This window comes from Corvus hawaiiensis, chromosome 1 (genome assembly GCF_020740725.1).
Source record: "Corvus hawaiiensis isolate bCorHaw1 chromosome 1, bCorHaw1.pri.cur, whole genome shotgun sequence".
NCBI classification, from domain to species: Eukaryota; Metazoa; Chordata; class Aves; order Passeriformes; family Corvidae; genus Corvus; species Corvus hawaiiensis.
The window spans coordinates 2,726,255-2,741,125 of NC_063213.1; the positions used below are offsets into that span (position 1 = coordinate 2,726,255).

The 14,871-nt window shown below is 47.9% G+C and overlaps 1 long non-coding RNA gene across 1 annotated transcript; it reads right to left on the bottom strand.

Moving 5' to 3' along the window:
• Positions 1-12,243: 12,243 nt before the first annotated feature.
• LOC125330081 lies at positions 12,244-14,252 on the bottom strand. The gene is made up of 3 exons (XR_007205370.1): positions 14,168-14,252; positions 13,446-13,549; positions 12,244-13,012 (listed from the first exon to the last, which is right to left on the bottom strand). It is a non-coding gene; the product is annotated as an uncharacterized LOC125330081 (long non-coding RNA).
• Between the last annotated feature and the right edge of the window lie 619 nt (positions 14,253-14,871).

Genomic DNA, 14,871 nt, shown 5'->3' on the forward strand with positions numbered 1-14,871 from the left:
GTCTCAAGATCACACTTGGCCTGATCCCAACCCCAAAGTGATTATTTTTTTCATTCATCTCAGCGGGTTTTAATTCCGAATTATGAAAAAAAACCCCCACCCTGATGTCTTGCTAGCAATCAATGCAATTTATGCAAAGGCAGAAGTTTCTTACCTCATATCAGACATGATTTACCCACTCAGTAGCACTCAAACTAGGTCAAAAATAAGAGGTTCGTTTATACAGCATATAATTAACCAGTGAAACCTGGTGCCGCAGGAGATTGCGGAGGTTAATGACACGATGTCTGGTTCTGCATGTGGAGTCTTGCGTGGAAGCCCAGTAAGTGGGACACGCTACAGAACAGCAGCACAAGAGAGTCTTTACCCTTTCCAATAAAATTAGACTGTTTGTGTTACTGTGTTCTTGCCATCTCCCATCTGTTTCCCTGTGCCTCTTGTCTCTTGTGTTAAATCCTGAGCTCTCAGAACGGGTGACAACAGAGGGCTTTTGGTAGGGACTTTGACAACCTCTATCGGCCTGCTGTCAGTAAAAGGAATAAGGCAATTTTGCCTAAAAGCCTGCTCTTGTTCAGAAGTGACACTGAGGCAGAGATTAGAAATAAAAAATGGTACTGAGCAAGTAGAAAAGGAAAATTCATGTGTATTGCTGGAGGCAGCCACACAGCCCTGTAAGAGGCTTGGTATGAAGTGTAATATCCCCAGGATCACTTTGATTCAAACTAATATTTAATTAATAGCTTTTTGAGGGGAACGTGGCACAATGATTCCTCTCCCCTAGATTTTTCCCTTTCTTTTTTCCCCTAAAATTTCATTTACCTTTTTGCCTTTGCATTATTAAAGACGTGTAAACCCGGCTCGATATTCTCACCCGGCACCATCTGAGAACACTCTGTTATTCAGCTTGAAACGCTTGAAACTGAGTCAGCTCAGGTGCTTCAGAGCTTGTTAGCTTCAGCTCAGACAGCTTCTGCAGCCCCGTGCCAGCGCCACGGCTCGCAGGAGGGATTGTTAATTAGCTGAGATGCAAATGTACGCAGAGATTCGGGGCCCTTCCTGTGCTGGGGACCATCGAAGCAGCTCATCGAAGCAGAGCAGCAGAGATCCATCACTTTGCTGTGCTGAGCCAGAAATGACTTCACGTAGCGCTGGTGGGACACCTTGTCACTGCTGTCCCAAACTTCCTGCTCCAGGGGTGTGACATGTAGCACAGAGAGGCTGGAGCTGGCTCCGAGCAGAACCAGCTGAGCTCTGCACCGCTCCGAGACCCAAATTGGCCCCAGAACAAGTGCAGCTCCATTTGTATGCACTGCTGATCCTGAACCATTAAATCATATGGAAACCACGCTGACTCCACACAAAGCCATCTCGGCGACGGATAAATCCATACAGCTGCCAGTGCTTTAAAAATAAAGAATTCAAGGCACAGTGCGAAGGGAACTGGGTGAAATGTAGCGGCCCCTGTGAGCTGGGAGGTCAAACTAATTGGTACAGTGCTTTGTTCTGGTGTTAAAGCGGTGAATCTGCAGCTGAGGCTCCAGAACAGAGTGATAATAACAGCAAGAGCAGTGCCAGTAAGGGAAAGCCGAGCAGTTGGCAGAGCCATGGCTGCAGCGAGGCAGGCAATTCGCAGGAGATCTGAGTAGGCAAAAGGGAACGGCTGCCTGCGCTTGAACCTGAGGAATGAACAGACACTCCTGGTAACAAAAGAGGGCACTGAAAAATTAAGGTCAGCAGGTCGAGGGAGGTGATTCTCCCCCTGTATTCTGTCCTCCTGATGAGACCCCACCTGCAGTGCCCTGTCCAGCTCTGGAATCCTGAGCACAAGACAGACTTGGATCTGTTGAAGCTGGTCCAGAGGAGGCCACAGAGCTGCTCCGAGGGTTTGAACACCTCTTCTTTGGAGCCAGGTTGGAAGAGCTGGGAATGTTCACTTGGAGAGGAGAAGGCTCCAGGGAGACCTTAGAGCCCCTTCCAGTGCCTAAAGAGGCTCCAGGAGAGCTGGAGAAGGACTTGGGACACGGGTCTGGAGTGACAGCAGTAGGGGGAATGGCTTCAAACTGAGAGAGAGCAGGGTTAGGTGGGATATTGGGAAGAAATTCCTCCCTGTGAGGGTTCTGGGGCCCTGGCACAGGGTGCCCAGAGAAGCTGTAGCTGCCCCTGGATCTCTGGAAGTGTCCAAGGCCAGGTTGGACAGAGCTTGGGACAATCTGGTCTAGTGGAAGGTGGCCCATGACAGGGGGGTTGGAATGGGATGATCTTTCAGGTCCCTTCCTTCCCAAATAATTCTGTGATTCTATGACCCTATGAAATTCTGGCTTGTGGGTACAGGCAGGATGGATTCCTGCAGGGAGTTCCATCAAAGAAGTGGGCGGTTTCTATAGGAGGAATGAAGGATTACCAGAAGTCCTCACTTGGCACAGTGCCTTTAGAGAACAGCAGTAATAAAACATGCAGTGCCTCCTGGTAGCAGTGCTGGTAATAACCATCCAGATGAATATTGATGTTGATATAAATAAAGCTCTATGCAATTACAATCAGCTAAGGTTAGGAAGATATTCTTTTTCCGGATTGAACAGTTAAGTGCAGTGTGTGCACTTACAGATAAAGCAGGTTGGAAGAAGGGAAGGATTTATATTGTCCTCTGAAACATTCAACACTGGCCACTGTCAGAGACAGGAAACTGCATCAATTTGTTTGCGAATGACAATTTCTCTTTCCTTCAGCAACAGCAAAATATCTGTGGTGGGAGTTCAGTGCCTCACTTAATTTGATACTAAAAGATATCTTGGTAGACAGAGACATATAAAACTCTGGCATGATGTAGTTAAAATCTTGTTTATGCCTCTGCATAGGAAGCATTTGCCTTATCATAAGACAGGAGCTTAAAGTAAAACCTGAATGGAGACATGTAAATAAAATGTGAACCAGGGAGCAGCCAACCTCCAGCCTGCTTCTTTCCAGTGCATGCCAAAACTTCCCTCCCCGGGTGAGAAATTAGGATTGGCCATGTGAGAAACCACAGAGAGATTTAGAAAATCATAGAATAGTTTGAGTTGGAACAGACCTTTTAAAGATCATCTTGTTGCAGGTGTCATGTAGGTGAGGTATCCTGTGCCTGCAGCTTGGATGTCCTGATCAAATCGTGTGTTCCTGTCAGTCAAAGACAGATAAATGTTGCTGTTCTGATGGAGGATTATGGATCAGCTGGGAAATAATTTCTGTTACATTCTGCATCACCCTATTAGATTTAGTCCTGGTGCTTGAATTGCCAAGTGTTTGTCCAGGGTATCTGCCTGGCCTTTGGGAGAATAATAATGAATAACTAAGCCTTTTACCATCACAATACTAATGAAGTTTTAATGGTGAATTAAGGAACAGAATGAGGGAAAATCCAGCCGTGAAGCTGTTGCTGCCAGTTGGTATCTAACTAGACAGTGAGATGTGGAAGTGTTAATGGATGTAGGTAAATGAAGGAGTGATAAAATCACACAAAGTCTATAAACATAAATCAGGATCAATAAAATAGTGGCTGCACAGATTCAGCCTCAGATTCTGAGGCAAGAAACAGCTGTCAACCTACATATAGGTTTGTAGATAAACCCCATGGAACTGGGGCTGTTGAACCTGGAGAAAAGGAAGCTCAGGGGGGACCTTCTCACTTCTCTGACAGGAGGGTGCAGCCAGGTGGGAGTTCGTCACTTCTCCCAGGGAACAGTGACAGAACGAGAGGAAATGGCCTCAAGTCACACCAGGGAAAGTTTAGATTGGATATTAGAGAAGATTTCTCCATGGAAAGGGTGGTCAGGCATTGGAACAGGATGCTCAGGGAAGTGGAGTCACCACTCCTGGAAGGGTTTAAAAGACGTGTAGATGTAACACTTAGAGACATGGTTTAATGGTGACCTTGACAGTGTTAATGGTTAATTTTGATTTTAGAAGACCTTTGCAACCTAAACAATTCTGTGGTTCCATTCTATGACTCTTTATGCCTGGGCTTTTAGATCCTGGCTGCACTAGAAAATGTTTCTTCCACATTCTATAAAGTGCTGGCCAGTTCAGTGCTACTGGTCCACACCTGCAGAGCTGACCAAACTGAAACCCACAGAATAGAAAAAGTTTTGAGTATAATTTCTGACCCAAACATTGGATGCACCTGGGTCTAGTTAAAACATATGAGCCAAGGAAAATAATAGGAAAACTTCATTAAAGGGTATTTAATCACACCTCCATGGTCACATTTTCTCCTGCATCCCTGCTGGCACTGACAAGTGAAGTGTGGCTGAATCAAATTCTCCTGGTGCTAAAAATGGGAAAAATGTGTCCTTTAATTCTGAGGTGAAAACAATTCATTTCTTGAGAGAAAACTGTGTCTCTGCCTTAATTTTCTTCCCATTTTCCTGCCAGAGCACCACATCAATCATTTTCCTTCTCTAAAGTCAACCTCAGCTGTTGACTTGTCTCAAACAATTGTAGGATGAATCTGCTGTCAGAAACCACCTTCTGCTGCTTGGCCTGACTGAGCTGCCACTGACCCCTGGCAGGAACTCGCTCACACCCTCTCTACACCTTTTATTTGCTGTTCTACTTACAGGGAAATGAAGGGGAAAACCATAAAAATAACGAGCATGCAAACAACTCTGCTGGGGAGCAAACAGCTCAGAGGAAGAGCCATGAAAAATCACACAGAGCAGAGAAAGTCTCCCAAGATAAATGTGACTATTTAGGGCAGCCAGACAGTAATTGCAGCGTTTGCAAAAGTCAGCATGAATATGCCACATTATTCCCAGCAAGCATCGTGTTTGAGGGACACAGCCCATTTTCTGTTCCTGAGGCTGGTGATTTTCTTTTGGTTTGTTCTCTCCCTAATGGAGCAGACTTTGCGAATAATTTTCCCTGTGCTTTGGTCTCTCCCTTGCAGTTTTATGGGCTGTTACCAGCACTGGTGGTATCTGATGTGTGAAAACTGAGACAAGTTAATTTGGATTAGGAGTAACTGGAGTGCTGTAGTGCCATGGTTGGATGAGCTTTGTCCTAGAAGGGAGGTTTCTGGGAGAAACAATATCTGTGAGCAGAGGCGTCATTTGCTGAGAGCACTGAAGTGTGGGCTCTTCGGAGGAAAATTGAGAAAACAACATTGCAACCACTTGTAAGCTTGTGCTTCCTTCCCTGACTTCTGGGATTTGTGTGAATGTGAGTACATTGTCATTTCCTACATCCTTCCCTGCTTAATACCCACCAAATATTTGTTCTGCAGAATGCAAGGGATGTGTGGGCATTGCTCAGGAAGCAGCTCTCTGGATCAGGCTGCAGTGTGGTCTTAATGGATGTGGGAGCAAGATGGGAAAGTTTCTGAGAGGGAGGTGAGGCCCTGGCACAGGTTGTCCAGAGAACCTGGGGCTGCCCCTGGATCCCTGGAAGTGTCCAACGCCAGTTTGGATGGGGCTTGGAGCAGCCTGGGATAGTGGAAGGTGTCCCTGCCCATGGCACAGTTTCTGTGGTATCTGTGATACATCACCTCCAGATGCTCATCCCCCAAATCCAACCCCAAGTGATCCTAAACTCAAATCAAAGCCTGTAAGATTTTTAAAGCAAAGACAGCTGAGATGCTTTTTTGAAAATGTTTTCAGGGATTCATATTTTTGCTCTACTCTCCTGTTATGATATCTACAAATTACCTTTGCTCTGGAAAGCAAGCTGGGATTTTCCTTGGTTTCCCCTTATTCCAGAATTTCGAGCCTTAAAACCTCGTATTTTACACATTGTAGTAAAACACTTCTCTGAAAGTGTTCAAAAAATGGGTGGATGTGGCACTTGGGGACATGATTTGGTGGTGAATGTGGCAGTGCTGGGTTAATGGTTGGACCTGATGATCTTAGAGATCTTTTCCAATCTAAATGATTCAATGAATCCATGAGACACCTCAAAGGTTGCATCCCTGCGGACAGGGACATGAAGCAGGTGTGGAGGGAGCAGTGGCACCACTGTTACTCTCTCTTTGGATGAGCAGGGTGTGTTACACCAGAAGTGTCACTGTAGCTGCCACAGTCCCTCCTCCTGTGTTAATCCTGTCCCCAGGATTCATTAACAACAGCATTTTAGAGGGGCTGTGAGCTCTGGTGCTCCTGGCTGCTGCTGCCAGACCTCAACTCCCCCTCTAATTATACCTGGCCACTTTTGATAAGCTTTTTTTAAATTTGCAGCTCTCCAGTGCTGTGCATTCAGCATGACGATGCTACAGCAGGGTGTATTTGTGTGGTGGATGATGTTGTTGCTCTAAATCACTAATCCTAAAAATCCCCAGGGGAAAAATGTTCTTTGAACATTACAAAACTGCATATTTGCCTACTGCTAATTAGTCAAATATAACCTGCAGTCTGAATCTTCTTGGAGACTGGGGAGAATGAAAATACCCTGAGAGCAGGTGGGGAAGGGTTAACAAAGGAAACTCAGGCTGTGAAATTGAAATATTCTTTCTCCCTCGGAGAAAGCAAGAGCACTCATCAAGCACAGAGGCTCTTTATCTGGTGTCTGACAGTGCCACAGGGGACAGCGAGATGCTGCAAACCAAGGTCATTCCTGCCTCTTTGAAGTGATGCATTCCTACATGCTGGCACTGAGGGAAAAGCTGGACCTCCAGCTCAGCCAGACTGATCAGTGACACAGGTTAGGCAAAAAAAAAAAACAACTGGAAAAGGCAGAAGTATCAGCACCCACATCCTCAGATACTGAGAGCTAAAAGGGATGAGGAAATTGTCCCATCTGACCTCATTTGAGATTGGATTTTTCCCCAAGTATTTCTCCATTGAGTCTGGTAAGTTGTCATGTAAGAGGGGGAAGTAAAAGTCAGCAACCTGTGGATGGCAGATACTTTAAAATTCTCCCTTTTTGAGTTGGGAATCAGAGGAGAAAATGAGACCTTTTTAGGATCAAATCTTACAAAGAATTAGGTACATATCCACCCAAAGGGCTACAGGGACATCTCCAAACCAGTGAAGATGGTCAGACACTGGTATGGACACTCATCTGTTACTGTGCAGTTGGTGGCATTGGTTTGGGATGCTCTTGGCACCTCCTGACTGGCTCAGGCATGGTCTGAGAAAGCCATGGACCAACAGCTCCCGTTGGTCAGCAGAAGGAAGGAGCCAGCCTGTCCTGTGGGGAGAACACGAGCACAGTTCAGCTACCTCAACAGAAACCCTGCTCTCAGGTCAGAGGATGAACCCTGACTTTTTTCATTTACAGGTAGAGATATAGTCAATTAACTTATTTGTGGGGCAGAAAAATGCCTGAGCTTTTAAACTATGCCCTGTCAGTGCTTTCAGCTGCCACAGCACTGCCTGAGGAGGAGGAGGAATGACAGCTCTTTAGTGGAAGAACTGTCATAACATTTATCCAGTGCTGAGTGACCTGTTAGTTCCCAAGAAACACCAGAGTTCTCCAGTATGAAGCAGCTGATGACTTTTAAAACCTGAAGATGCTGTGAATGACAGGGGGAGAGGGAACAGAGAGAGGAAGACTCTGTTTTAAGGAGCACAAAGCTGCAAACATCTCCCTCACAGTCCTGGTCAGCTGGAGAGGCTCCTGGCCTGTGTCTGGTCTTAAATGTTAATGCAGCATGACAAGAGGATGTACAGGGAGAGGGGAGACTTCATCAGGGCCTTGCATGCACCACTGGGCTCTACAGCCTCCTCCCTCCCCTGGAATTGTGGCTGCCTGTGCTGGGGGGAGCTCTGACAGGGTTCAGCCATAGCCTTGGGTCCTTCTGTGCTGTGTGGGAGGACCTGTTTGAGGTCTCCTGTATTTCAGGAGCTGCACTGAAGCTCATTCTCTTGCCTGAGAGGTGCTGAGGTCTCTCTGTGCCCTGCCTTGTGCCTTGATGATCCTGACCTGCTCCTGGCTTCCTGGACCTGCCTCGATGCTTTGGATTTGTCTGGCATCTGCTGGACTCTTGGGAGGCTCATATGGGTTCTCATCTGCATTTCCATTCTCCTACAGGTCACTTCAGCACCTGAGTGCTCAGTCTCTGTCCTGCACTCCCAGGATTAGGCCTCTGCCTTGGACACAGGATTCTCCTCCTCCTTCTCAGCCACAGTCCCAGATGAGTGCCAACATCTTTCATAGAATCCCAGAATGGCCTGGGTTGGAAGGGATCATCCAGTGCCACCCCCTGCTATGGGCAGGGACACCTTCCACTGGACCAGATTGTCCCAAGCTCCATCCAACGTGGCCTTGGACACTTCCAGGGATCCAGGGGCAGCCACAGCTTCTCTGGGCACCCTGTGCCAGGGCCTCCCCACGCTCACAGGGAACAATTTCTTCCCAATATCCCATCCATCCCTGCCCTCTGGCAGTGGGAAGCCCCCTTGTCCTGTCACTCCTGCCCCTTGTCCCAAGTCCCTCTCCATCTCTCTTGGAGCCCCTTTAGGCCCTGGAAGGGGTTCTGAGGTCTCCCTGGAGTATTCTCTTATCCAAGTCTCTCAGCCTGGCTCCAGAGCAGAGGTGCTCCAGCCCTCAGAACATCTTTATGGCCCTTTGACAGGTCATTGAAGGGGACAGAAATGCTGCCACGTCACTGCCCTGCTGTCTGCCCCATTGGTGTGATCCCAGCCCAGGCAGAGCCTGTTGGGAGCATCTACACATCATTGCACCCCAAACCGGTGGCCCCTGGATACCTCGAGGTGAATCTGGCCTGTGAGGGACGACGTCTGTGCACCAAGGGTTTCACACCAGCTTCTCCAAAGAGTGACCTTTGTAAGGTGTGGGGACAAACAATGATGAGAAAGGAGGTGACTGTCACAGCCCTGAGTGCACCAGCAGGTTCTGCAGCCTCTTCCCTGCCCCTCCCAGGACTTTAGCTGCAGGTGCTCAGGTCAGCCCTGGCACAGGGCAGCTGTAACATTGGATCAGGCTGCTGTGGAAACCTGAGAAATCCTGCTTGGAGTTTTTGCCCGTGAACCTGCCAACCCTGGGCTTGAGTGCTCTGTTTTAGCACAATGCCTTGCCCCTGGTCCTTGCCTGAGCTGGGGTGCAGATACGGCTCTGCCTGCCCTGCCTTGCCAAGCAGTTCTTCCCAGCAGAGAGAAGTAGGAAGTAACATTAAAAAATCAAAGCTTATTCCCACTCTGTTCATTTAAGTATTAAAATGGTGGGATTCTTTGCCAGTATAAATGTGTAATTGATTATTAATTCCCTTTCCAGAGGCATCATGCCCTTTAGTCCCCGTTTCACATGGACTGCAAATGGACACAGAATGAAACCCCGGTGATGGGGCTGCATTTAGCACAGAAGGCACATCTGGCTTATTGCTTATGCTGTTCAGGCTTTTAAAAGTCAAAGTACTCGGGGCTCCCTGCTGATAAAAATATTCCGAGCTGCTGCTTGACTCCAGGGTGAACGTAACGTGAAACCTCCTCAAAGCTTAAAACACTCTCACCTCCTGCTGAAGTGCTCCTTTGGTTGCACCGCCTGCCCCGGGGCTCCGCTCTGAACCCGAGCACGGAGCTGACAGAGCTCACAGGGAGGAGTAGGTGCATCCCCTCTTTTTTCTGGCTCCGGTCTCTGATCTGCCTCGCAGCTGTCCTCACCAAAACCATCGTGGCAGAGCGGGACAGGGACGAGCAGCAGGGTGTCAGAAGACTTCAAGCCACTTTAACCTCCTGTAAAACCTGGGCAGAAAGTGAAAGACCACTGAGAGCTGCCTCGAGGATCCGGATGCTTTCTTTGTCCTTGGAGTGTGAGCCGGGGAGTGGAAGAGGGAGCCCAGAGGCTCCGGGTTTGCTCAGCGTTCTTGAGACAGTGACAGCAGGAAAATGGAAATTATCCGTATGTAAGCCATGATAACATGGCAAAACCACGAGAACTCGGGGTAAATTAGTAATTTAGAAAACCCCAAATAACAAACATAGGAAAGAAGGTCAGTGTGGATTTGCATGTTTCAATATTAATACAGGGGAAGAAGAGATGTTTCTTCATGCTGTGGACAGCTGAACCTTAGAACTCCTTGCCAGAGGTTGTGGATGTAGAAAGCTTTCCGGGGTTAAAAAGGAAATTAAGACAGGACTTTGGACAGACCTGCTGAGGATTACCAAGTAGAAAAACCACATAAGGTTCACTGAATTCTCTGGGATTAAAGTAGTTGGAAGCTCTAGTTTGTGGGGGAAGTATCACTTATTCTTTCTTTGACATGTGCTTCTGGATACTTTTGAAAACTACTTATACATTCCATCTGAATCATCTGTCCCTTTGCCATTGTGATAGTATTTATATATAACAAGAAACCATTAACATGGATATGAAAAAGCTGAATAATTATTTAATGATTCTTCTCATATTAAAACAAACCCTATATCCTGAGCACATTTAAAAAAGCCAACATTACATTTCTTAAAGGCATGGATGCATTTAGTTCAGGGAGAACAATCAGACAAATAAACCTCCCACGTGCTCATCAAATGCTCACAAGATTGAGGATTTAGATTACAAATTATGACATGTTCTTCTGCAATAATATACAGCAAATAGAAGGATTTACCTCCTGCTGTAGTATTAAATAAGCTGTTCTAGAGGTTAACGAATCTGCTTCCCAAATTCCTAGGGAATGCAAATTTAAGGCTTTGTTTCCTATGTTCCTCCATCACGGATGTTTTGGGAAGAAATGAAATGAGCATTACGATGTGATTTGGGGACTGTCATTACTGTGTGAATGTAGAGCTCAGCCAGGGTCTTGCATTGATGTATTGGTGACACAAAATGTTTAATGACATCTCTCATGACATCCTGTCTCCCTTCTGACAGTGTGGGATAGAGATGTGGCTGCTACAGAAGGTCCTGAGCTACCTGGTCTTGCCAGCTGCTGTCACAGGAGTACCATGGTCTGCTATCATGGGTAAGACATCAAATCTCCACTCAGAAAGTGACTGATATCTCCTCCAGCACCTTCTCACTGAGGCTGTGGTTCCTGGACAGGTGTAAAATTGAGCATGCTGAGGTTTTAATCTTACACTCCTCCCCCACTTTGCAATGCTTTGGATTCACTGTTTGCGTATCTAAGGTCACAGAGTCACAGAATGGTTTGGGTTGGAAGGGACATTAAAGCTCATCCCATTCCATCCCTGTCATGGGCAGGGACATCTTCCACTATCCCAGAGTGCTCCAAGCCCTGTCCAGCCTGGCCTTGGACACTTCCAGGGATCCAGGGGCAGCCACAGCTCTGGGAAACCTGAGCCAGGGCCTCACTACCCTCACAGGGAAGAATTTCTTTCCAATCTTTTATCTAAACCTGCCTTCAGATATAAACCCCACCACTCAGAGACACACAAGGTGCATTCACATACCATAAATATGTGTTTGTGAAAGGCATAAAACCTGTCAGAGCCTTCTCTTTCAGACCAGGGTGTACCTTTCCTTTCAGGCAGAGCTGTGTGCTGTCAGTTGAGTAATTCACAGTTATTTACTTTGGAACCAGCACTGTGGCCTTTTAAACCCAGGATTTGTGTCCAGCCCTCCTGCTCACTCAGGAAGTATTGGTGAAGACATTGGAGCTCTAACAAGCCATTATGTCTATTTTAACACAACTACCAAATGCCAACTTGTATTCGTCCAGAAAGCTGTCAAGGGTTTCGCATGTCACTGTGCTCTCTTCTAGTTTAATTTAAAATTTTAGGGAAAGTTACAGTATTTGCCATGCTCTGTTCTTTCCCAGTCATGGCTAGGATCATTAAATCCTGAGAAAATCCTGGAGGCAAGCAATCTAATAAAGCAGTCTTTTGTTCTGTGGCTGGCAGGATAATTCAAACAGGGGGTCAGTCAAAAAATCACATTTTCCTGAGTGCTGTGGGGAGCTGAGTAGATGAGTGCCCTGCCTCTTTCTAACCCCCATGCCATGGCAAGAAGAAGTTAATTTGCATTTAATACAGCCTAAAAACCCATTCAGTGAAATAACTGCAAGGTATTTTCACAGCAAGGCCCTGCTCATGTTGGCTGACACTTCCACGGCTCCCTGGGATTTAGGGAATACTGTCTGAGTTTGTCTGATCCCCTTGGCTGGGCTGCCTGACCCTGCGTGTGCTATTTCTAATGTGTGCTGACCCCACTCCACATCACTCTGAGGAAGGAAACCTTAAAATATATTCAAACCATGCTGCCATTTCAGACTGTGCCCTGCATTTGGTCGTTTGGTGGGGTTTTTTGATTGTTTGTTTGTAGTGCTAAAGACAGAAAGATTCTCCCAAGACTCCAATATTCAGTGGTGCATGTTTATTTTTATGTCTTTTGCCCCAAATACTCAGTCCATGCTTTTCTCTACAGGTTTGGGTTTTTTTTTTTTTTGACATAAGGATTTTCTGCTTAAAAATGGAAGCAAAGATTGGCTTCAAATTCCCTGGCAAAGCTTCTCATATGGGATACAGATTGTGTCAGCTTATCTGGCTCAAGTCTGTCTGCATGTAACCTTGTTTTCTTTGGAACTTCAGTGGTGCTCTGTGCCTCATTGTTCACATTTCTTACAGCTGGGGTTGTGGCAAGAGAAAAATCAGCTTTTTGTTTCTCTCCTGCACCACTGGGTAGATCACTGCTGACGTGTAGATGGAAATATTTTTCCTTATAAACATTTGGACTCAGCATTCAATCTGGAAGTGTTCAAAGCCAGGTTAGACAGGGCTTGGAGCAACCTGGGATAGTGGAATGTGTCCAAAGCAGCAACCCTCAGCAGGGATGGTCAGACTGTGAAGCAAGGCAGCCCTGCAGCAGTGGGATATTTTCATGGGGAGTGGAAGCTAGCAGAGGAGCAGCAGAACATCAGTGGTTATTCATTGCACGTGGTGCTGAGCTGTGCAGCTATTGCTTAGAGACAGCAAGAACTCAGTAACGCTCAGATAACGTCTCCACGTCAAGATTTTTGAGTTCAGAGCTCCCTTGTTCAGGAATGATTTATTGTTTGCTCTTCTTATTCTGCTGTTTTTCAGATGAATGTCCTGGGAGAGCAGTTTGTGTTGTGCTACTGCCACAACACCTGCAATGAAAAACACAGAATGGTATCACAGAATATGGGTTTGGGAAAATTATCAAAGATCATTCAGTTCTACACCCTGCCATGGGCAGGGACACCTTCCACAATCCCAGGGTGCTCCAAGCCCCATGCAGCCTGGCCTTGGACACTTCCAGGGATCCAGGGGCAGCCCCAGGTTCTCTGGGCAACCTGTGCCAGGGCCTCACTGCCCTCACAGGGAAAAAGTTCTTCCCAATATCTAATCTAAATCTCTCCTTTTTTTAACTTCAAACCATTTCCCCATGTCCTATCACTATGTGACCATGTAAAGTTATTCTAATGCTTTTTTTATAAGCCCCTTTTAAGTTCTGAAAGGCCTCAGTGAGGTCTCCCCTGAGCTGCCTCTTCTCCAGGCTGAACAACTCCATGAATATGAACAACCACAAGGCCCAGGTACCATGTCAGGCTAGAGCCTCCAGACTTGTTTATATGCCTGGCACCCCTATAAGGAATGAAGATGAGAATCTGCTTTGTATCCCAGTTCATCTTCTGCAGCAGCTCCTAATTAAAAAGAAAAATCCATCTGTCATCTGGGAGGTACAGTGGTACTGAGTTTGTCTTGAAGCACCAGCACAAGAACTGAGCTACAGAGCACGGTTTGATTTCAACCACAGGTGCCAGGAGAGCCAGGTGAGCCAGCTGTGGTGTCTAAGTTGAACACTGGAAAAATCCCACTGTTTCCCTGGCTGCTGCTGGTGCTCTGGCGCAGCTCCCACTGCTCAACTGGACAAGTGCTTCCACCCAAAGGCCCCCAGATACCATCCCCAGCCTTATCCCCATCCTCATGCCCATCTGCATCCCCACACCATCTTCACAATCACATCCCCATCCCCACTTATCCCCATCCTCATCCCCCACCCCGCACCTATCCCTGTCCCCACACCCCATCCCCATCTCTATCCCCATCCCCACACCTCCATCCCATCCCCATCTGCAGCCTCATCCCCATCCCCATCCCTACGCCCTGTCCCCATTCCATTCTCATCCCCAACCCCATCCCCACACCCCATCCCCATCCTCATTCCTGATAGGGAAGACATGTGCTGATGTCTTTACAAACAATTCCATGGGTGAGAGGATGGGTGTTAATGTCTTGGAAAAGGGGCTTAATGTCTCTACCAACTTTGGGCAGCAGGTTTGTCCCGGAGCCCAGACAGCCTGACTCCTGAAACAGAGAAATGGAGCCGCACGAATATGAGTTTCTGAACTTTGGGGAAAAAGGACAGGTTTAAGGGAGAATATGTGGCAGGCAATTCGGGAAGGCTGCACCTTCCTGGTACCTCAGCAATGGGGAAAGGAAGAGGGCAACGTGCGGCCGGGAGTTTGGGATAAAAGGAGGCTGCGCCCTCCGAAACCTCGAGAGAGAAAACCCCTCCCCAGTGGCCTCTCTCCCTTTATTCGAATAAAGTTGCTGCACTGCTCTGACTCCTTGATGGACACAGGCTTTTCATAGCGGGACTTTCCGTACAATCCCCACAGGCCACCCCCATCCCGAGGGCCCCCTAGCCGCCTTCGGTCCCTGCCCCGTCCCCCGCCCCGTCCCCTGCCCCGTCCCCAGCCGCGTTCCCCGCGCCGTTCCCTGCCCCGTCCCCCGCCCCGTCCCCTGCCCCGTCCCCAGCCGCGTTCCCTGCCCCGTTCCCAGCCGCGTTCCCCGCCCCGTTCCCAGCCGCGTTCCCTGCCTCGTTCCCTGCCCCGTTCCCAGCCGCGTTCCCTGCCCCGGCCCCTGCCCCGTTCGCTGCCCCGGTCCCTGCCCCGGTCCCAGCCCCGTTCCCGGCCCCGTTCCCTGCCCCGGTCCCTGCCCCGGTCCCTGCCCCGTCCCCTGC